General features: G+C 36.2%; 1 protein-coding gene and 1 pseudogene across 46 annotated transcripts in view; one reads left to right on the top strand and one right to left on the bottom strand.

Annotated features, from left to right (window-relative positions):
- The window catches only part of MBD5 (methyl-CpG binding domain protein 5), a 444,773-nt gene that overhangs the window by 225,367 nt on the left and 197,617 nt on the right, over positions 1-21,789 (top strand). Inside the window, exon 5 of one of the 46 annotated variants that reach the window (XM_064287178.1) lies at positions 13,048-13,113. The exons of the other annotated variants lie outside the window; for them this stretch is intronic. The gene's annotated coding sequence lies outside the window, so the exon portion shown is untranslated. The remainder of the gene's footprint in view (positions 1-13,047; positions 13,114-21,789) is intronic. 46 annotated transcript variants of the gene reach the window in all.
- Positions 10,403-10,495, bottom strand: LOC111749510 (U6 spliceosomal RNA; annotated as a pseudogene).

The following is a 21,789-nucleotide window of genomic DNA, read 5'->3' as shown; positions in this document are numbered from 1 at the left end:
AAAGACCTGCTTTTTACAGACTTCGATTTGCAAATCCAGTCCTTCAGAGGTGGTTCACAGGTGGTTAACACTGTCTTAGACACTGTGCGTGAGATTATAGGGAGCAGGTGTCACGTGAATGAGGGTTTCTTTTTATGACTCCATGAGTCATAACCAGGACAGACACTAATCAGGCTTAAAAAATTATATTATAGCCCACATTCCTGGAAGTTAAATGTAATTGTTCTCCTTTGTCATTTTAAAGGAAAGATACATTTTAGAGCATGCTGTACAAAATTATAAGGGCCTAGGTACAAATAAATAACAAAGATAGGCCAAGAAGGTACTTAATCACAATTAAATCTAATTCATTTTCAATATTCTGCTTTAAGTAGAAATAGTTAAATTTCTGTCCCTATCTTTTGAGTATTAGAAAACCTTGGGCCTTGGGCTGGCACCTAGGTTCACAGCTGTTTTCTGTTTGGAACTTTTCCTTTTCCACCATTAATCACCCTATTGCTAACTATAGTGAAAGAACTTTGTTGATTTAAATAGTCTGCTAAACCTCAGAAGAGACTATAGACCCTTACATTCTCTGCTTTCCTGTTTATTGTTTGCATGACACAGAACTGTTTCTGAAAGAGAGAGAGCTAAAGAGAAAGAATGCTAAGCATTTGCAGTTTGTTTCAAGCTTAGTACTTTCCAACAGGAGAATTGGGTAAGTTTGCGTGACTTTTTTGTTCAGCTGTGAAGTGCGAATGATAAAACAAAAAACTCACCTGATTGTTATATGATTCAGATTTCCAAATGAAAATAAAGCTTTAAGAAGATATTATCAGTAATTCCCATAGCAATTCTGCATGATAGAAATCATTATTGCTGTCTTCTATATGAAACAACAAGATCTCAAAAACAGTAAGTGGCTTGTCCGAGAACTTTTCAAATTAGTCAGTTGCAGAGCCAGAATGTGAACCCAGGTTTTTTGTATCTGAATCTGACACTCCTTGCATCACATTATGTCTCACTTGGATGCTAAAATACAGTAAGTGGAGTGAGAATGCATATGTAGCCTTGGACTCCCTGTTATGGCCTTACTCTTTGTCGTTTATTTATTTTTAAATCATGTATGCACATTGTTAAAAAAAAAAAAAAAAAATCCGGTAGTATTGAGTGTCCCTTCCCTAGGAATCTACCTGGAGATAATTGCTTTTAATTTTTCTCCTACTGTTCAGTAACTTATTATTAAATAATATTTTTCTGCTATCTTTGTGTTCACCAGTATTAGACAATATTTATAGGTAGAAATTATCGATAACTTTTTGTTATTATGGATGGTGACTCAGCTCACTTATACTACCTACTTAACATCTCCATCCCCCACCTTCCCAATTTGGTTTGTTAAACCAAAAATAAATGTTTACGTTATTAATATTAATGTAAATATTGTTCACTGCCAATCCAAGTAGTATACTATAATTACATTTCCTTTCTTGTACAACTTTCCATATTGCCTAGAGTTTTTCTCTCATTCTCTATGTTAAGAGCTTTGTAAAATTAAAAAGAAATATTTTTTTCGTCTTTGTTTTCTGCTAAATGTGCCCCGAGACATTTGTCCCAAGACTTCGGCTCAGTAGCTTGGTCTCTTAGGGCGTTTGGATGTGTCTGTGAAGCTTCTGTGACTCTGCCCTGGTCAAGTTGTGCTGACTTCTCCGGCAATCTGCACTGTCTTACCTTTCACCAAAGTTACCACATTTCTAGTTAGTGCTTTTCCCTCTCCACCCATCTCCGCCCTCGTAACCATCAAAGATTATTTCTTTGTGTGTGTAAACCTCTTCGTGAGTTCTTATAGTAGTGGTCTCATACAGTATTTGTCCTTTCATGATTGACTTTCTTCACTCAGCATAATGCCCTCCAGATTCATCCATGTTGTGAGACGTTTCGCAGATTCGTTGTTCTTTATTATTGCATACTATTCCATTGTGTGTATTATAGTTTGTTTATCCATTCATCTGTCGATGAGCACTTACGTTGTTTCCATCTTTTTGCTATTGTGAATAATCCTGCAGTGAACATGAGTGTGCATATTTCTATTCATGTGATGGCTCCTATTTCTCTAGAATATATTCCTAGGAGTGGAATTGCTGGACCGTATGATATTTCTATTTCTAGCTTTTTAAGGAAGTGCCATATTGTTTTCCAAAATGGTTGTACCATTTTGCATTCCCATCAGCAATGCTTAAGAGTTCCAGTCTCCCCACAACCTCTCCGACATTTGTTATTTTCTGGGGTTTTTTTTGTTTGTTTTTTAATTAGTGTCGGTAATGTCTGGGTGAGATGGTATCTCATTCTTGTTTTGATTTGCATTTCTGTAATGGCTAGTGTTCCCGAACACTTCCTCAGTGTCTGTTAGCCACCTGAATGTCTTCTTTGGTGAAGTGTCTGTTCATATCCTTTACCCACTTTTCAATTGGATTATTTGTCTTTTTATTGTAGAGATGTTGAGTTTTGTATAGATTTTAGAGATTAGACCTTTGTCAGATATGTCATAGCCAAGACTTTTTTTCCCAGCCTGTAGGTTCTCTTTTTACTTTTTTGATGAAGTCTTTTGATGAGCATAAATGTTAATTTTTAGAAGGTCTCATTTATCTAGCATATCTTCTGGTGTTTCTTTATCATTAGTTATGGTTTGTATGTTTATGCTGTATATTAGAGCCCCTAGTGTTGACTCTGTTTTTTCTTCCATGATCTTTATAGTTTTGGGTTTTATATTTAGGTCTTTGATCCATTTCGAATTAGTTTTTGTGTATGATGTGAGGGACGGGCCCTTTTTCATTTTTTTACAGATGGACGTCTAGTTTTATCAGCACTGTTTCCCCCATTTAATGGACTTGGGGCTTTTGTCAAAGATCGGGTGGCCATAGGTAGACGAATTTACATCTGGGTTCTTGACTCTATTCCATTAGTCAGTGTGTCTGCTGCACTAGTATCAGGCTGTTTCGACTACCGTAGCTGTATAATAGGTTCTGAGGTCAGGTAGTGGGATGCCGCCTACTTCGTTCTTTTTCTTCATTAATGCTTTACTTACCTGAGGCCTCTTTCCTTTCAACATAAAGTTAATGATTAGTTTTCCACCTCTTTAAAGAGTGCTGTTGGTATTCAGCTCGGGATTGCATTGTATTTGTAGATTACTTTGGGTAGAATTGACATTTTCACATTGTTGAGTCTACCTATCCATGAGCATGGTATGTTTTTCCATTTATGTAAGTCTCTTTTGGTTTCTTGCTGTAGTGTTTTGTAGTTTTCTTTGTTTAGGTCTTTAACATCCTTGGTTAAATTTATTCCTAAGTGTTTTATTCTTTTAGGGGTTATTATAAATGGTATTGCTTTCCTGATTTCCTTTTTGTAGTTCTGTTTATTGGTGTATAGGAATCCAACTGATTTTTGTATTTTATCTTGTATCTTGCTACTCTGCTGAATCTGTTTGTTCTAGTAGCTTTCTTGTGGAGCCTTTAGGGTTCTCTGTGTATAGGGTCATATCATCTGTATATAGGGATAGTTTCACTTCTTCCTTACCAATTCGGATGCCCTTTATTTCTTTTTCTTGACTTACTGCTCTAGCTAGGACTTCAGTACAGTGTTAAATAGGAGTAATCATAAAGGGCATCCATGTCTTGTTCCTGTTCTTAGGGGGAAAGTCTTCAATCTCTCTCCATTGTGAATGATGTTGGCTGTTGGTTTTGTATACACACCTTTTATTATGTTGAGTATTCTCTTCTATTCCTATCTTATTGAAAGTTTTTATCATGAATGGGTGTTGGACTTTATTGAATGCCTTTTCTGTGTCAATTGAGAAGATCATGTGATTCTTTAATTTATGTGGTGGATTACTTTGATTGATTTTCTAAAGTTGAACCATCCTTGCATGCCTGATATGAATCCCATTTGGTCATGGTATAATATTTTTTTAATATGGTGCTGAATTGTAGCGTGTAGAATTGTGTTGAGAATTTTCGCATCTGTATTCATGAGTGATATTGTTCTGTAATTTTCTTTTTTTGTGGTAACTTTGCCTAGTTTTGGTATCAGGGTTATGCTGGCTTCACAGAATAAATGCGGAAGTATCTCTTCCTTTTCTATGTTCTGAAACAGTTTGAATGGTACTGGTACAAGCTCTTCACCAAATGTTTGGTAGAATTCTTCAGTGAAGCCATCTGGGCCAGGATATTTTTTTGTTGGGAGTATTTTTTATTGACTTTTTAATCTCTTCTCTTATTATGGGTTTGCTCAGATTTTCTACATCAGTTTGTGTAGTTTAGGTAGGTAGTCTGTTTCTAGAAATTTGTCCATTTCCTCTAGTTTTTCAAATTTGCTGTACAGTTTTTCATAGTACTCTGTGGGATCCTTTTTATTTCAGTTCGGTCTGTTGTAATGTCCCCCATTTCATTTCTTATTTTGATTATTTGCTTCCTCTTCTGTTTTTCTTTTGTCAGGTTGGCCAGTGGTTTGTCATTTTGTTGATCCTTTCACAGAACCAACTTTTGGTTTTGTTGGTTTTTTCTATTGTTTTTCTATTCTCTATTTCATTTATTTCTGCTCTGATCTTTATTATTTCCTTTCTTCTGGTGGCTGTGGGCTTCTTTTACTGTTCTTTTGATATTTGTTCAAGTTATAGGGCTATTGTTTTGATTTCGTCCCCTCTTTTTTTATGTGTGCATCTATTGCTATAAAATGACCTCTGAGCACTGTCTTAGCTCTGTCCCAAAAGTTTTGGTATAATGTGTTTTCATTCTTATTTGATTCTAGTAATTTTTTTATTCTATCTTTGATTTCTTCAGTTATCCAGTGGTTTTTAAGCAACGTGTTACTCAGTTTCATTTTTTTTTTTTTTTCCCTGCTGTTCCTGTTATTCATTTCTACTTTTATGGTGTTGCGATCAGAGAAGATACTTTGTATTACCTCAGTGTTTTGGATTTAGTTGAGGGTTACTTTGTGGCCTAATTAAAAAGAAATTTTCTTTCTACCTATCCCATTTTTCCTACCTCTATCACTTCTCTTTGAAAACATGTTAGTATAAATATTAATTTTTATCCATTTAGTTTTTTTTTAGTTAAATGTTGTAATAGGTTTTCTTGCAAACTCTACAACCCATCCCCTGCCAGACATTCATTTTAACTCCTGAAGAACTTATGCCCTTTTTTCCAAAAGTTTGCCAGTAGCTGTATTTGAAACTTCTTTTAATTAAATAGAAAAGCTTTAAAACAAAGATCTTCAATGATTCCTCATAATAAATAACCTCTGTGGTAGGAGGGGATCCCTGATGGTACAGTGGTTAAGAGTTATGGCTGCTAACCAAAAGGTCAGCAGTTCAAATCCACCAGCTGCTCCTTGGAAACCCTATGGGACAGTTCTCCTCTGCATAGGGTCAGTATGAGTCAGAATGAACACAACGGCAACGGGTTTTTTTTTTGGTTTCAGGTGTGGTAGGAGGAGTATTTATGTTTTAATCATTTTATACTTTATATAAATCAGAATGTTTTCAACAAGTCTTTAAAACATATGTGTAACTGCTACATTTCTTGATCAGTGAATGTCCATGAGATTGAAGGTGGCAAAAGTCATTAATTGTTCATTTGGTTTCTCAGAAGAGCTATTCTTTCCCAGCTTATGCGAATAACCAGAGAAAATGGTAGCCCAAAGGGACTGTTGGTCCCTTTGACAAGTTTAACAACTACTTTAAAGCACTGTTTAGTGACATTTGAAATTAAAACTTGTACAATATATTGAGAATATTTTGTAAGCATGCTTTACCTAAAAATTCTGAGTCCATTGAGGTTAATAACTTCTGATCATGGAATTTTGTAAGAGAGATGAGAATAGCAAACCTTGAAAATATATCACATTGAATATATTTATTAATAAATAATGTAATTATAAGTGAAGTGGCACATTTGGGACTACAGTGAAACAGTGTATATTTAATAAAGCAAGTTAAAATATACAGCAGGATTCTAAATTGAAGGAAAGAAGAAGAAATTTAAGATTTACAAGACAATCTGTTTTCTTTTGGAAATATTCATGAGGTAGTTATAATTACCTACATGTTATATTTTCCCTGGTACATTGTCTTCACTTTTTAAATCATGTTAGAGAACAACAGGAGATAAGAGTAAGTTTGATACTTACATAGTGGTATTTGATTTATGTATCCTGAACTGTTGTTAGAGACTTTTTTCTCCTGTGTTGATCCTTCAGAAGAAGGACCAGAGAGGGAAATAGGGACTTAACTTCTTATGAGGAGCTCATTGAGATTTTCGTCCTGAAACTTGACAACGTCAGTTGGCTCAATTAGATCCAAGCAAATAAACTCACCTAACGGCCTAGTACTTCATGCAGAATGTCAAAACAAAAAGTAGGAGATTGTCATACCCAGCCCCCACCACACACTGAGAAAATTGATAAGGAATTCATTGACATATATTGACCATCTAGTATTTGCTAGGTTATGGAAAAGGTACTTTAAATACATTCATTCATTTATTTGTAGAATAAAATTTTTGTCATGATATAGCAGGTGGTAGGAAAACCACTGGAGAACGTATAGCTCCTGAAATCTAGGAACATGCAGTGTGGTGGGGGAGACTGAGAAGCAGTAAGGCGTAACCACATGTGATAAATGCTATGATATGCTATTCACACACAGCGAAGTGGGAGCATATACATCTATTCCCGCCTTGAGGAGCTGGGAGGTTAGGGGATGCTTCACAGGGGATGTAACATCTTTGTGTGGTACATATCCTATTTATAGATGAAGAAACTGAAGAAAGGCTATATAACCTGCATAAGGCCATGTAATAATAATAGCAAACATTTATATGGTCTTACTATACAAAAACTTTATATTAACTCATATAATCCTCACAACCACCCTATAACAGAGATACTTTTATCATTTCCGTTTTATAGTTAATAAAGCTGACATCCTTCAGAGCTCAGTCATTTTTCCAAGGTCATACATTAACAAAGGCAAAGCTGGGATTTGAACCAAGGCACGTTACTATAGTGTCTGTGTGCTTAACACAAACTCTCTCTTCTTCCTAGGTGATCCTTAAACCTAATTCAGAACTCAGTAATCAGACTCCAGAGCCCATGTTGTTAAATGACAACTTGACTGGCATTTTAGGAAGATTGTTTTTACTATAATAAAAACAGTAGGACAAAAGGAGACAGAACTGGAGGCAGAAAGACCAAATGTATAAAAGCATGGATGCTAAGCTGTTTTAGGGTAGTGGCATCTATGTGTAGAGAAGCGTACAGATTCAAGAGATATTTAGCAACATAAGGACAAATATTGTATGATCCCATTTTTATAAGAAGATTGGAATAGATATATATACAGAAACCAATGTTAATTGGTAATTACCAAGGATGAGGGCAAGGTCACTCTCTAAATCATAAGATACTTGTTATTTCTGGGGGTGGGAAAAGTACCACTGACCGTGGGTTTAATGAGCACAGCTTGACCAAAGTCAGTGATGCCACTAAAAAGCCACTGTTTGTGCTAAAGAGTATGACATATATAATTGCGCAACAATACCAACAATAACCAGAAAACAAGTATATGGTCACATTTATATGTGTATAGGCATGTATGTGTGTGGGTAGGTATAGGTGTGTACATATGTGTGTACAGATAGAAGTATCTATACGTATATGTACAGATAGGTATGTGTATGCATATATATTCATAGAGGACACAGTTGCAGATGCTTAGACATAACCAAACACCTTGTGAGATTGGCATTCTCAGTTTGAAGGCCTAGGACTTTAGTCTCATTGGACAACTCAGTCAATTGGCATAATATAGTTCACAAAGTTCATGTTCTACTCCTAGTGGGATGAGTAACATCTGGGTTCTAAAAGCTTGCGAGCAACCGTCTAAGATGCCTCTACTTGGTCTCTATTTGTCAGGAGCAAAAGATAAAGAAGGAAACCAAAATCTCAGAGAAGAAACTAGTCTCCAGGGCTAATAGCCTACATGAGCAATGGCCTTGTCTATCCTGAGGTCAGAAGAACTAGATGATGCCTGGCTACCACTACCAGCCTTTATGATCAGTGCCACGATATGATGAGATTATGTGATAAAATAGGAGTAAATGCAGAACAGAACTCAAATTCATAAAAAGTCCAGACTTACTGGAACAGTTGAGACCAAAGAACTTACTGAGTTTGTCGCCCTGAGATACCATAAACCTTGAACCAAAACTATCCCCTGAAGTCACCTATTAGCCATTAGCTATTGTTAAAGCCACCCACTTTTGGTATTTCTGTTATGGCAGCACTAGATGACTAAGAGAGAGTTTGAGGAAGGTTAGGGTGTGTATGATGAGATTCTGGAGCAATTGCCCTGCTGTGTGATTTAGAGAGAAAACGAAGAATTGTCCTTCATAAATGCTTCATCTTGAGAGTATAGTAAAGATAGCATTTTTTACTTTTCAGTGCTTTTTGGATGTAGGTTATTCATTTGTTTTTATCTGAACACATTTTAATGAATCTGACCAAAAAGCAGCTTGGCTTTTATATGGGTTACTTACAATTTCTATAGTAGTGCTCCACCAACCTGTGTATAGTATTGAAAAAAGCAGACATTTGAATTTATTCATAAGAGTTTGATAGCTTGATGAAATAGAAAGGGTTGATAGTGTTGGCAAGTGATGTTCAAGGTAATAGAGGTATCCACGAGCTTAAAGTACAGCTGTAATGTCAGTCAAGGAATGAGGGAAGAGTTAGGAGTTTAAGATAAATATGGAATATATGAAATTTTAACATAATCTCATCGTATCTTCAAAATAATTTTCAGATGAAGAAATTATTTTACTGAGAAAGGTTAGATACATTGTCCAAGGTCACATAACTAGTAAATATAATAGATGATATTCAAACTTGGTCTGTCTGGCTTTAAAGCCCATACTCTTTCTAATAAGCTTTTGAACTACCTAGAAAAATAATAACAATTTCGGAAATGCAAGAGCATTATCAGTAATAATTGCTAGGCATTGTACCAATCAGTGTTCTTAGTTGTAAGCAATAGAAGCCAGCTCTGTCTAATTAAAGCAGAAGTGGAATTTTTTGTAAACTTACCATAGAGCTTACAGAATCTGTAGGGCAGCTGGAGAAATCAGGCATAAGAAACTAGTAGAAACCAAGAAGGGTGAAGTCTAGCTAATATCCTATCCTAGGAAAGTTCTGCTTCGGAAGCTACAGATGGTGTAGTTTCCACTGAACACTCATTATCCGGTCTCTGGATTTTGCTACCCTTGGACACTCACTGCAGTTTGGTAACTGAATTTGGTTGCAGCTTCAATGAATAATCTTTCCTGGTTTTCTACATCTTTGTGTCTCTGTGTCACTCTTGCAGAATTCAAATTCCTGGATGGGAGCATTAGTTTGGCTGAACCTAAGTCACATGACTGCTCATTAACAGCCAAGGATCTAGGAAAAGGACTATTCCAGATTTCAATTTGTTTTGAGATTCCCCAAAATAAGGAGGGTGTTCAGATACTGGACAGCCATTAACGATGTCATTTACACACACACATACACACACACACACACACACACACTCTCTTGAATATTTGATATTACTTCACAATGCCAGAGATTTTTTGTTTAATTTGATAACAGCATGTTCCTAGAATTTTCTTTTTAAATTTATACTTTGCTACCAAAAACAACGTTCATGTTAAAACAGTTTAAAAAAATACATACACACAGGTAAAGGAAGAAAAACTTCGTTAATCCTAGTTCCTAATGCTGAAGACAGGAACAGCTTGGTGTATATTATTCCAGGATTTGCTCAATGTTTAGAAATAAACTTTTTAACCAAAATGGGATGATACTACACATTATCTTATGACCATCTTTTTTAAACTTTATAATTTATCCCAAACATATTTGTGTGATAATTTTAGAACTGATCGTTGTTCTGCTATATGGATACATTGTAATGGTTCCAGTGAATTACATACCATTGAACAGTTAGACTGTTTACAGTTCACATCATAAACAGTGCTTTGGTAAAAATATTTTTCATCCATTTTTAACATTTTGGATTACTTGAGGAAGATAAATTGCTACATATTTACCTATTTAGTCAAAAAGGTATCAAATTTGAAAGGTTTTTAGTTATCTTCAAATTATCCTTTAGAAAAATTATATTAATATAGGCATATAAATATGTAAAAGTGCAGATTTCCCAAAATTTCAAAATGGGAATTTCAGACATTTTGTCTTTTCTAATCTGATAGGCGAAAAATAGGATTTCATTTCTTTTTTTCCTTATTGTGCTTTAAGTGAAAGTTTACAGTTCAAGTCAGTTTCTCATACAAAAACTTATACACGCATTATTATGTGACCCTAGTTGCTCAGAAATATGGAACACTTCACAAATTTGCATGTCATCCTTGCAATCTTCCCTGTATCATTCCGATTTTAGCATGGGTGCTGCTGAAGCAAGCACTATAATTTCATTTTCTCAGATATTTTTAATACCTGCTATCGGCTCGGCAGAGTCCTTATTTCTGGAGAGAGACAAGCTCCTTGCTCTCATGTGTGTGAGGTGGGTAGGCTGGTGTGGGGAAGGAAAATGGGACTGGGAAAGAGAAAAAATAATTAAATAAGTTTGAAGAGAAAGGAGGAAATAGGGGAAGCAGGGAGAGTGATAAAAAGGATAATTCAGAGGATGGCTTAGAGTAGAGAAGAAAAGCAGTGTTCAGGTAAAGAGAAAAAGCTTCTCTCTTTTGATTTTAATACCCAAATCAGGCTGAAACAGTACAGGAAAGAGAAAATTATAAACCAGCCTTAGGTTGAAATTTTGATGCAGAAATCCTAAATGAAATATTGGTAAATTGGAGAGAGCAATGTTTGTGTGTGTATTTTTTTTAAACATGGGCTCCTGACCATGTAGAGTTTAATCTCAGGAATTCAAGAATTGTATCTATCAGTGTAATCTACCACCTTAAACAAGTTAAAGGAGAAAAACCATACGATTATCTCAATAGATGCAGAAAAAGAATACAATAAAATTCAACAATCATTATGAGAAAAACTCTGAGCAAATTAGTAATAAAAGGAAAATTCCTTAACCTGAGGAAAAAAAAAAGTATCTATTAAAAATAAAGCAAGCAAATTACCTTTTTTTAAAAAACCCACAAAAAAAAAGGCAGGAATAAAGAAAAAGGCTGCCTGTTGTTATCCCAACTTTTCAACATTGTATTGGAAGTTTTACCTAATGCAGTAAGAAAAGATGAAAGAAAGGAAATACACCAACCGACTAGCATGAGAGAACTGTCATTATTTGCAGATGTTACGCTAGTCTACGTAGAATTAATATAAGGTACCAGGAAGTTTGCTGGATAAAAAATCTACTTGTAAAATCAGTACTTTCCCTAGCTATAAATAATCAATAAAAAAAAAAGATCAATAATAATAACAGGATTTCATAAGAAATTCATATGAAGAAAACTATAAAACTCTGCTTAAAGTTTTAGAGACATCAAGAACACATTAACAGATATTTGTTGGTTAAGTCTAAATGCAATAAAGATGCAAATTCTCCCCATATTAGTCTATGAATATAATCCTAGTTTTTTGGAGGTTTTTTGGGGGGGGTGGTTTTTTGTAAAGTGAATAGATTTATCGAGCAGATATTTGTTTAGTGACTTCTATGTGTCAAGGAGCCTTGGTGGCACAAACAGTTAAGCGCTCAACTGCTAACCGAAAGGTTGGCAGTTCAAACCCACCCAGCCACTCTGCAGGAGAAAGACCTGGCAATCTGCTTCCATAAAGATTGCAGCCAAGAAAACCCTATGGGGCAGTTCCACTCTGTCATATAGAGTCACTATGAGTTGGAATAGACTCGATGTCACCCAACAACAACAACATATCAAACTCTGTGGAGGCTATGGGAATACAGCAAAGAACAGAACAGGGAACTGTCTGTCTTCATGGAGCTGGCATACTAATAATTCCAGGCTTCGTCAGGAACTATTCAAGTTCTTCTGTTTCTTAGAATTTTGTGAGGCACAGTAGACGTGAAGGAGATAATCAAACTAATACAGATTTGGGAAGGGGAAGGAGGACTGTGAAGAGAGGAAGTAGTAATTCAAACTTGGCCATCTATCCATTTTAAAATTTATAAAATTTTTAATAACTGAAACACCGTAATGCTGAGAACAGAATAAATTAAAAAATTAAAAAAAAAAAAGAGACCTGGTGGCACGGTAGTTAAGAGTTTGCCTGCTAACCAGAAGGTCAGCAGTTCGAACCCACCAACTATTCATTGGAAGTCCTATGGGGGCAGTTCTGCTCTGTCCTATAGGGTTGCTATGAGTCCAAATTGACTTGATGGCAGCTGATTTTTATGGCACAGATGGTTAAGCCCTCAACTACTAGCTGAAATGTTGGTGGTTCAAATATACCTGGAAAGATAGGCCTGGTGATCTGCTTCCAGAAGGTCACCAAAAACCAAACCCACTGTCATCGATTGTGACTCATAGTGACCCTATAGGACAGAGTAGAATTGCCCCGTAGAGTTTCCAAGGAGCACCTGGCGGATTCGAAGTGCCGACCTTTTGGTTAGCAGCCATAGCACTTATTAACCACTATGCCACCAGGGTTTCCTTCCAGAAGGTAACAGTCTTGAAAACCCTGTGGAATACAGTTCAACTCTGACACACATGAGGTTGCCATGAGGTGGAATCAACTGGACAGCAACTAGCAACAACAGCATGCAAAAATTTACAAAATGATACAGATGGTATTTCAGATTAATGGGAAAAGGATTGATTGTTCAATAAATAGTTGTGACAATTGGAATAAAATTAGTACCATAATCTCACAATTTATACCAAAATACAGATCAGATGGGTTGAAAGTGTTTTAATTTTTCTAATTTTGTATTTATTATGAAAATTTTAAACATACTAAAAAGTACAGAAATAAGTAACTTTCAGTTAAATCAGATGATATTAGAATCTGATTTCTCTTCCACTTTTCACTTTTCTTCTAAAGAAATAATATATTACTGACGAAGCTAAAGTGCACGTCCCTACCTTCTTCTACTCCTGATCCTCAGAGGTAACCACTATTCCGAAATTAATGTGTATGTATGTGTACATGTGTTTATATATATTTTAGATGAAGGTTTACAGAGCAAATTCGTTTCTGATTAAACAATTAATACACATATTTTTTCTGACTTTGGTTGCCAACCCCGCGACTTGTCAACACTCTCCCTTTCTCAACCTTGGGTTCCCTATTACCAGCTTTCCCATCCCCTTCTGCATTCTAGTTCTTGCCCCTGGGCTAGTGTGCCCATTTAGTCTCATTTTGTTTCATGGATCTATCAAATCTTTGGCTGAAGAGTGAACCTCAGAAGTGACTCAGTGCTGAGTTAAAGGGGTGTCTGGGGCCATACTCTTGGGGTTTCTTCAGTCTCCGTCAGACCAGTAAGTCTGGTCTTTTGTGAGTTACAATTTTTTCTACATTTATCTCCAGCTCTGTCCAGGACCCTGTATCATGCTCCCTGTCTGAGCAGTTGGTGGTGGTAGCTGAGCACCATCTAGTTGTGCTGGACTAAGTCTGGTGGAGGCTGTGCTACTTGTAGTCCATTAGTCCTTTAGACGAGCCTTTCCCTTGTGTCTTTGTTTTCTTCATTCTCCCTTGCTCCAGACAGGGTAGGACCAGTGGAGTATCTTAGATGGTGAATGTGTTTACACTTTTACTAAACATATGTATATTGATAAACAACATATAGTGTTCTTTGATTTTTTTCCTTTTTTATATATAGTATTTGAGTTCAGCTTTTCATGTTCAGATGTTTAATCTACCTAGAATTTATTTTGTGTATGGTCTGAGGTAGGAATCTAATTTTATTTTTCCATGTTGTTATTGGGTGCTATTGGGTGCTCTTGAGTTGATTCCAACTCGTAGCGGCAGCCGCATCTGACTGAATATATGGATAACCTATTGTACAGGAGAGACCTTTTTTTTCCCCACTGATTTAAATAGTATATCTTCTGTAACATTTATTCCCAAGTACTTATACTTTTTTGTTGCTATTGTGAACCATTTCTCTCTTTTATTCCCCTGCTACATTTTCTATTATATTTCTCTTTATAAGAGATGCTACTTTTATTGAAATTTGTTTTTTAACAGGATACTTTCCTGCACTATCTTCTCTGTTTAGTTGGTACACTTGAAGTTTTTTTATGTAGATCATTTTAGCATTAATTTTTTATCAGTATAAATATTCTTCTTTCCCATTTAATGAGTTTTATCTTCAGGTTTTTTTTTTTCTGAAACCTTCTTTCTTTGGTTAATGATTATTCCACATCCTTTCTAATACTATGTCTCATATCATTTTTTTGTTTCTTTTGTCTGATTGCATTGGCTAGTTTTTACAGAATAATGTTAAATAAAAATTTACCGCTATACAGTTTCTAATTAACTACGAATATTTTAAATAGAAGTAGGTATTGCATTTTATCTAATAACTTTAGTCATTTATACTGAGAATCATATTGGTTTTGTTTTGGAACCATTAATAAAATGAAGTATTTCAATAAATTTCCCAACACAAACATGTTGTATCCCCATATGAACTCTACTTGGTCATGTATCTGATTTGCTAATGTTTTACATCTAATCTCTGTATGAGCTTAGAGATTTGTCTTTTTATTTACTGTTTTATCCTTAGTGCATACTACAGTGCCTGGCATAGAATAGACACTCGGTAAATATTTAAATATTTTTTTGTATATAAGTCAAGGTATTTGGGTGTGTCTGTGAAGTTTTTGTGACTTCACCTTGGTCAAGTTGTGCTTAAAAAAAAAAACCCTTGACCAAAAAATATTTAAATATTTACTGAGTGAAAGAATAAGTGAAATTAATTTTCAGTTTTTGTTTTTGCCTTGTCATTGTTATGTTTTAGTAGCAAAGAACACTAGTTTCTTAAAATGGATTTAAAGACTTTCCTTCTTTCTCTAGTAGCATTGAAAGTATTGAAATACCATAGGGATTATCTGTTTTATTGGTCTTTTAAAAGAGTCAGTGTTTTGTTTTTTGTTTCATTAATTTGTTTTCATCTTTACTCATCTCTTTTTTCTGTTTTCTTTAGGTTTATATCATTGTTCTTTTCTGTCTCCTGAAATTAAATGCTTAGTTCATGTATTTCAAACTTTCTCTTTTTTTTTTAAACTGTGCTTTAGTTGAAACTTTACAGAGCAAATTAGTTTCTCACACAATTTATACACAAATTGCTTTATATAACATTGGTTGCAATCCTCACAATGTGTCAAAAGTCCCCTTCCATACCCCAATTCCCCATTTCCATCCATGCATTTTTCCTGTCCCTTCCTGCCTTCTCATCATTGTTTTCGGGCAGGTGCTGCCATTTTGTTCTCGTATACATGATTGAACTAAGAAACACATTCCTCAAGTGTGTTATTATTTGTTTTATACACCTGTCTAAACTGTGGCAGGAAACCATAGTGGTGTAGTGGTTAAGAGCTAAGGCTGCTAACCAAAACGTTGGCAATTCCAGTCCACCAGGCACTCCTTGCAAACCCTATGGGGCAGTTGTACTCTGTGCTGTAGGGTCGCTATGAGTCAGAATCGACTCAACAGCAACGAGTTTTTGAGTTTGAAATGTTTGGCTGAAGGGTGACCTTCAGGAGTTTCTTAACTTTTGAGTTAAAAGAGTGCCCAGGGGCCATAGTCTTGGGGGATTCTTCCAGTCTCTGTCAGACCAGTAAGTCTGGTGGCGGGGGGGGGGGGTGTGCAGTGTGCATGTGTGTGTGAATTTGAACTTTGTTTTACATTTTTCTCCCACTCTGTCTGGGACCCTCTATTGTGATCCTTGTCAGACCCATTGGTGGTGGTAGTCTGGCATCATCTAGTTCTTCTGGGCTCAGGCTAGTGGAGGCTGTGGTACTTGTGATCCATTTGCCCTTTGGACTAACATTTTCCTTGTGTCATTGGTTTTCTTCACCTTCCTTTACTCTGGACAGGATGGAACCAGTAGAGGTATCTTAGATGGCCACTCACAAGCTTTTAAGACCCCAGATGCCACTCACCAAAGTTGGATGTAGAACAGTTTCTTTATGAACTTTGTCTTGCCGGTTCACTAGATGACCCCCCGCCCCGCAACCATGGTCCCCACCCCTCACCCCCAGTAAGCCCCTCAAGGTGTTTGAATATGTCTATGAAGTTTCTGTGACTTTGCCTTGGTCACATTGTACTGACTTTCCCTATATTGCGCACTCTTTCCCTTATCAAAGTAAACACTTACCTGCTATCTTGTTAATGATTTCTTCTCCCCAACTCTCCCCTCACTAGTAACCATCAAAGATTGTTTCTTTCTGTGCGTAAACCTTTTCTTGAGTTTTTACAATGTGGTTTCACACACTATTTGTCCTTTTGTGATTGACTTATTTCACTCAGCATAATGCCCTACAGATTCATCCATGTTGTGAGATATTTCATGGATTTATCATTATTCCTTATCGTTTGGTAGTATTCCATTGTGTGTCTGTATTGTAATTTTTTTATCTATTCATCTGTTGATGAGCACTTAGGTAGTTTCTATCCTTTTACTATTGTGAATAATGCTGCAGTGAACATGTGCGTGTGTCTATTCATCTGGTGGCTCTTATTTCTCTAGGATACATTCCTAAGAGTGGGGTTGCTGGATTGTATGGTATTTTTATTTCTATCTTTTTAAGGAGGCACTATATTGTTTTCCATAGTGGTTGGACCATTTTACATTCCCAAGAGTTCCAGGCTCTCCACCACCTCTCCAACACTTGTTTTTTCTTTTTTTGGTAAGTGCCAGTAATGTCATGGTGAGATGGTATCTCCTTGTAGTTTTGATTTGTGTTTCTCTAATGGCTAATGATCACAAGCATTTCTTTATGTGTCTGTTAACTGCTTAAATGTCTTCTTTAGTGAAGTGTCTGTTCATATCTTTGCCCGTTGTTTTGATTGGACTATTTGTCTTTTTATTGTCGAGGTGTTACAGTATCTTACAGATTTTAGAGATTAGGCCCTTGTCAGATATGTTGTAGCCAAAAATTATTTCCTATTCTGTAGGTTCTCTTTTTTAAGACTCTTTTTTAATAAATCAATTAAGCCTATAAGTTTTCTTCTGAGGTCAGTTGTTTCTAAATAGTGTGTAATTTTTAGTTCTGGTTCCTCTTTAATGCAGCAATTATTTAGGTTTTTTTGTTTGTTTAGTTCTAAGAGTATATAGTTTTAGCTATTGTGTTTTGGATTTATAGTTTTATATCTTGGTTCACATAATGTAGTCTGCATAATTTCTATTTATTTGAAATTTTTTTATGGCCTAGTATATAATCATTTCTCATAGGCATATAAAAGTATGTATTCTCTATTAATGAAGCTTGGAGTTTCTTTCATGTATTTTTGAAAGCATAATTTGTTGCTTCATGAAAGCATTATACTTAGTTTCCCACTATGGTTGTAGATATGTCCATTTATTAACAGTATGTATCTCTGTATAGACATACTGTCAGTCTTTGCTCTAAAGGAGCAAAACCAGTGAAGCATATATATAAATACCGTATTTTTACACAAATAAGGCATGCATTCTACGTTAGTTTGCCAGCTGTGTCCTCCCCTTGTGAGGCACCCTCACAACTGCCACCATTGCCCGTCCTCTTCCACATGTTCCTGTAAAAAAATTCGTGTAGCATACTTACGAACATACCTTGCAGAGGGAGAGTGCAACTGACAAACACAGGGGGTTTGCATTATTCATGTAAAAATATGGTATATAGAGAAATTTACTTCAAGGAAATGGCTTATGCAGCTGTGGGGGCTGGCAGGTCCTTCATACATTGGTCACACAGCAGGCCGAAGGCTTCCAATGGCTCACGTGGTTACAGGGGCTAACAAACCCAAAATCTCCTGGTCATGTGGTAGGCTGAAGGATTCTGCTAACTCACATCCCAAGAATTGGAGGTTAAGTGGTGGTAAGCATGCAGGATTGAGAGAATAAGCGACCTTTGCCTGAATTTCCACTTATATACTGGAGGCAGGCCCTACGCCTGAGGAAGCTTCTGTGTTCAACTGATTGACTGCTCACATTAGATCACAAAATGGAAGGTGATTACATAGTATCTGCTAAAACACTGAGAATCATAGCCCAGCCAATTTGATAAAAATAACATTAACCATCACATACACATACATTCATACATACACTCCCATACATGTATACATGTATAAACTGCATGTGTGTTTATAAACATATGCCTTATTTTTTTAGGTGACTAAAGCTTCAAGATTATTATACCTTTTGTTGGAATTTGACTTTTATCAATCTAAATATTTATCTTATCCCATTTAATGAGTTTTGTATTAAATTTTTTAGCGTTTTTAGTGTTTATTTTTTCTGTCTTTTGATTTTCTACATTTCTCCATCATATTGATATAAGTGTACCTTTTTTAACTAGCAGGTAGCTGGGATTTTTATTGTTATTTTTTTTAGCCAGGAAGAGTCTTTCTCTTTTAATGGAGAAATAAAATTCATTAATATGTATTGTGGATACTCTTTCCTGTCCCTTAATTGCTTAGTTGTCTTTTTATTGCTTTCTAGCATACTTACAGACTGGGAAATTTTGTGGCCTGTTTTAGTTTTTGTTCACATACAGGTTATTGTTGTTTTAGGTGTCCTCAAGTCGGTTCCAACCAATTGCAACTCTGTGTACGACAAAACAAAACACTGCTTGGTCCTGTGCCATCCTCACAATTGTTGAAATGCTTGAGCCCATTGTTGTTGCCACTGCGTCAGTCTATCTCGTTGAGGTCCACCCTCTTTTTCGCTGGCGCTCTACTTGATCAAGCATGATGTCCTTCTCCAGGGTCTAGTCCCTCCTGATAACATGTCCTAAGTATGTGAGATGAAGTCTTACCATCCTTGTTTCTAGGGAGCATTCTTGCCGTACTTCTTCCAAGACAGATTAGTTCATTCTTTTGGCAGTCCATGGAATATACAGTATTTTTTGCCAACACCATAATTCAAAGGCATCAATTCTTCATTGGTCGTCTTTACTCATTGTCTAGCTTTCACATGTATATGAGGGGATTGAAAACACCGTGGTTTGAGTCATTCACACCTTAAAATGACATCTTTGCTTTTTAACACTTTAAAAAGGTCTTGTGCAGCAAATTTGTCTATTACAGTATGTCGTTTGATTTCTTGATTGCTTCTTCCATGGGTGCTGACTGTGGATCCAAGTAAAATGAAATCCTGGACAGCTTCAACATTTTCTCCATTTATCATGATGTTGCTTTTTGGTCCAGTTGTGAGGATTTTTGTTTTCTTTCTATTGAGGCGTAATCCATACTGAAGGCTATATACTTTGATCTTCATCGATCAGTGCTTCAAATCCTCTTCATTTTCAGCAGGCAGTGTGTGTCATCTGCATATCACATGTTGTTCATGAGGCTTCCTCCTGATGCCGCATTCTTCTGCGTATAGTCCAGCTCTCTGATTATTTATTCATCATACAGATTGAATAAGTTTAATGAAAGGATACAACCCTGATGTACACCTTTCCTGATTTTAAATCATGCAGTATCTTCTTGTTCTGTTTGAACAACTACCTTTTGCTCTTGTGTAAGGTTCCACGTGAGCACAATTATTCCCATTCTTCCCAGTGTTATCCGTAATTTGTTTTGATCCACCAACACAGATAAACATCTTTCTGGAATCCTCTACTTTCAGCCGTGATCCATCTCACATCAGCAATGGTATCCCTCATTCCATATCCTATTCTGAATTTGGCTTGAATTTCTGGCAATTTCCTGTCGATGAACTACTGTAACCACTTTTGAATGATCTTCGCAAAATTTTATTTGCTTGTGATAGTATTGATATTGTTCAACAATTTCTGCATTCCATTCGATTCCCTTTCTTTGGAATGGGCACAAATTTTTTTCTCTTCCAATTGATTGGCCAGGTGGCTGTCTTCCAAATTTCTTGGCATAGATGAGTGAACCCATCCATTGCTGTATTCGTTTGTTAAAACGTCTTGATTAGTATTCTGTCAATTCCTAGACCTTGTTTTGAGCCAGTGCCTTCAGTGCAGCTTGGAGTTTTTCCGTCAGTACCATCAGTTCCTGATCGTTTACTGCCTCCTGAAATGGTTGAACGTCAGCCAATACTTTTTGATACAGTGACTCTGTGTAGTTCTTCCATCTTCTTTTGATGCTTCCTGCTCATTGAATATTTCCCGTATAATCATTCAATATTGCAACTTGAGGCTTGAATTTTTTCGTCAGTTCTTTCAGCTTGAGAAATGCCAATTGTGTTCTTCCCTTTTGGTTTTCTAATTCTGGGTCTTTGCACATTTCACGTTTCATTATAATACTTTACTTGGTCTTCCCTTGACATCTTCTGTTCAGCTTTTTTACTTCATCATTTCTTCCTTTCATTTTAGCTACTTCATGTTCAAGAGCAAGTTTCACAGTCTCTTCTGACGTCCATTTTGGTTTTTTCTTTCTTTCCTGTCTTTTTAATGATCTCTTGCTTTCTTCATGTATGATGTCCTTGATGTCATTCCACAACATGTCTAGTCTTCGGTCATTTGTGTTTAATGAGTCAAATCTATTCTTGAGGTGGTCTCTAATTTCAGGTGGAATACACTCAAGGTCATACTTTGGCTGTTATGGACTTGTACTAATTTTCTTCCACTTCAGTTTGAACTTGCATATGAGCAATTGAAGGTCTGTCCCACAGCTGGCCTTCGCCCTTGTTCTGACTGATGATACTGAGTTTTTCTATTGTCTCTTTCCATAGATGTAGTCAGTTTGATTCCTGTGTATTCCATCTGGTGAGATCTATGTGTATAGTTGCCGGTTATGTGTTGAAAAAAAGTATTTGCAATGAAGAAGTCGTTGGTCTTGTAAAAATTCTGTCATACATCCTCTGGCATCATTTCTGTCACCAAGGCTGTCTTTTCCAACTACTGTTCCTTCTTCTTTGTTTCCAACTTTTGCATTGCAATCACCAGTATTTATCAATATATCTTGCTTGCCTTTAATATCTCCTCATCTAGTGGCTCAAAGTTTCATGAACATATCTCCAGGTGGGGGTATTTTTTTATTTTACACTTTTTTTTTAATACAATTTTGTGTTTACAGTGGAAACCCTGGTAGCGTAGTGGTTAAGTGCTATAGCTGCTAACCAAGAGGTGGGCAGTTCAAATCCTCCAGGCGCTTCTTGGAAACTCTGTGGGGTAGTTCTACTCTGTCCTGTAGGGTCGCTATGAGTCAGAATCGACTCAACAGCAGTGGGTTTGGTTTGTTTGGTTTGGTGTTTACAGTGACTATTTACACAACAATGTAGGTTCCCATTTAACAATTTCTACACAAATTATTCAGTGATATTGGTTAATTTTTCACAATGTGTCATCTTTCTCATTCATTACATTCTGGTCGTACCATTTCCATTACTCTCGTTTCACTGCCCTCTTACCTTCCTATCTTTGCTTTCGAGTAATTTCCTAGGGATTTGTCTGTTTCTTCTAGGTTTTCAAATTTTTTAGAGTACAATTTTTCATAGTACACCTACTCCTCACTTATCAACTGTCTTGATACCCAATATTTCACATCTACAACAAAAGTAAAAACTCTGTTATCCTACTATTTTGCAAATTAATAAGGAGCTGAGGTAAAAGGAATAGGAGGAGGAGGAGGGTGAGGCTTGTAAGAGGTAACAAGGCCATG

The sequence above is a fragment of the Loxodonta africana genome, chromosome 6 (assembly GCF_030014295.1).
Source record: "Loxodonta africana isolate mLoxAfr1 chromosome 6, mLoxAfr1.hap2, whole genome shotgun sequence".
In the NCBI taxonomy this organism is placed as follows: Eukaryota; Metazoa; Chordata; class Mammalia; order Proboscidea; family Elephantidae; genus Loxodonta; species Loxodonta africana.
Note: the sequence above shows the minus strand (reverse complement) of the source record. Positions and strands in the feature narration are given on the sequence as shown.